The following is a 2834-nucleotide window of genomic DNA, read 5'->3' on the forward strand; positions in this document are numbered from 1 at the left end:
AGTGGGGTGCAGGATGCAGCGCTACCCGCCACCAGAGGGAGATGATGAGCTTCTCAGTGGCGGGAGAGAGGAGGGTGTGCTAAGGTTTTCCTTTGTTTGGTCTCCATCATGCTATTAAATCTCTCAGCTGCAACACGTGGGTGTCTGAAATGCAGAAAGCACACCGCTTCACTCACCTTAGAATGACCTCACCGCTGCGAAAAGCTAGAATTAACCTTGAAACTGACTGTCTGGCCATCAAGGGCTGACCCCCCACCATCCTAGGTTGGTCTTAATGACTTGATGATGGAAAAATTAATGGAAAAACCAAAAAAAAAAAAAAAAAAATGAACGAACTAAGTGTATCCAAGGCTCAAAGGACAGAAGAAGGGGACTCGGTAGCCTGTGGAGGAGATAAATAAGGGCATAAAGAAAAAAAAGAGGGAAAATTGCTCCAGCTGCTCAGGATTACTAAGTGGAAGATTTTGAGTGGCATTTAAATATAAAAAAAAAGAGGAGGTTGATGCTGAGCCGTGCCTCGTTCATATCGATCCGGTGCCCACAACCGGGGGGAGGGGATACAGGACTGCACCCGCCCGAAAATGCTAATGAAAAGCACATTTCCTCATATAATCTGTATTTGGGTTGTGAATGCTCGAGCATTTCAAATGCTTTTGTTCTTACGTCCGCTTTCTTGTCAAAGCTCAAACGCACATTCAGGCGTGCGTGTGCGTGCGTATGCTCACGATGTGACACCTCATCACGGTGATTGCAACAGTCGCTAATTAATAGGCTAAATTCTGCTAATTGAACTTGCTTATGCCAAACCTTTTCCTTTCCTTCGACTCCACTTGCGTTCGCCGTGGACGTTGGGATCACGCTGTTAGCTTTAATTCAAATTTGCATGGTGATTACTTCACTGTTCCACAGAGGAACGCAATCTGCTCTTTCATCATTGCTTTCAATAATTCCTCGACGCTAATCCCGCATTCACCGATTTTCAACCTTTTCTAATTTTCTCCCTGGGATCATCTCCTCCAACACACACCTGCTACTGACTGAAGCCTCAAGGAGGAGAGAGGAGCTTAAAAGGAAGGAGAAGGGAAAAGAAGTACACAACGTTCGGTTAAATGAGCAGAGTGTGGAAGGGAGGACTGGATCCGGGAGGAAAGCAGGGAGGGACAGCCATTAGCCACTCCAGATGTTTCTCTTGAATATTAATATGAAAGCGCCACATAAGCGCGTGTATGCACACACACATTGCTCGATCCCGTAAAACCGAAAGGTAGCGAGAGAACCGGGAAAAATAAGACCTTATGTTTTCTACATTATACATAAAAGTCATGCAAAATACATTTAATCGATACGTGTTGGGCAAGAAATAAAAGCCGTGCGTCGCATTTATAATAAGATGTGTCAGTTGTCATGCAAAAAATTACAATGCACTCGCATGCAAGAGCACACGTTTCAGTTTACACATATGTGCACACACGTGCACGGGAATAATGTGTATAAAAAACAGATGTACTAGATTTACAATCCTGAGACGTGCCGTTCAGATTTATAACGGACAGAGTGGGAAAATATGCACATAGCTATAGGGATGTGCATATTTTCTGTGTGAAACACACACATGTATGAAGAAAATCACACACACGCACACACACACACACTGTGGGGTATAAGAAAAGGAAGAAAGGCAGCAGTGCATGATGGGCAGTGGCAGCCAAAGAAAGAGAGGCTGCGAGGGGGCAGAGGCTGAAAGAATACCCAGAGTGAACATTACATATTTGACAGGGGATAAAGTACAAAAATCACTTTTTTCTCCCGGATGTGTTACAGACTCAGTGTCCCAAAACACTAAGAGTCATAATGACTGGGTCATTTTAAAAGGAGACAATTGGATGGTCAAGGTTTACTTTTACCGCTTTTGGATCCGCTGCCCACCTGGTGCATGAGTGGCCGCTTGTCACTCATTGCTGAGCAGAGCCAAAAACATAATATAGTAGTCTCTTTATATCAAAAAGCTGAGCTGTAGAAATATTTCATGATACACAACACCTGATAGACTAACTGAATTCCACAAGCCTGAGGAGGGGCTTGAAATTATTATGTATAATAAGAATATTTACTTTCCTTTTCATGGCACTTTACATTTAATATGTTTAAGTGGCATTATGAGACAATGGACTGAAATTTCTTCCCTCTCTGATGGTTAAATATATGCACATTCATGTACATCCTTTTATAGTCAGTTCTGCAGTGGGCAATAAATCCACCGTTCCAGTTTGTCCATGAAAATTAACATTCTGAAAAACTATACTATACTGTATAAAAAGCCCTCGGTTAAAGGTGCCATTAAAGTTGCAGGGGTTAGGCCTCCTCATACCAGCGAAGGACCACTTAAATAATGATAAACACAGGAAAAGCACAAATAAGTTTTGGGAAAAATTAGGAGCTCCAGAAGAAATTTTAACATTATTGATAACCTCACAAAAGTAAATTTGAGTAAGCACTGGACAATATTAATTTACATTGGTATATCTGATAAAGTGGCACTGTTTAGAAGTTCTATTATATGTAAGCCTTAAATGATTGACAGGTGTCATGTGCTGTCATAACATCGACGTAAACATACGAGCAAAATGCATAATCCTTTGTCATTCAGTTTTCATGATTTCTCTGATATATGTTTGTTGATTCAAAAGTCAATTTCATGTCAGCACTTAAATGATTTCAAGTCTTTTTTATACGAAAAACCACAAAGGCTTTTTCAAGCCTGAACACTGATATAACTGTGTACTTACACAATATATATAGCAACAGTGTCATCCGCAAGATGTAATTTATCAACT

The sequence above is a fragment of the Fistularia commersonii genome, chromosome 19 (genome assembly GCF_037954325.1).
Source record: "Fistularia commersonii isolate RoL2024-O1a breed Wild chromosome 19, RoL_Fcom_v1.0, whole genome shotgun sequence".
In the NCBI taxonomy this organism is placed as follows: domain Eukaryota; kingdom Metazoa; phylum Chordata; class Actinopteri; order Syngnathiformes; family Fistulariidae; genus Fistularia; species Fistularia commersonii.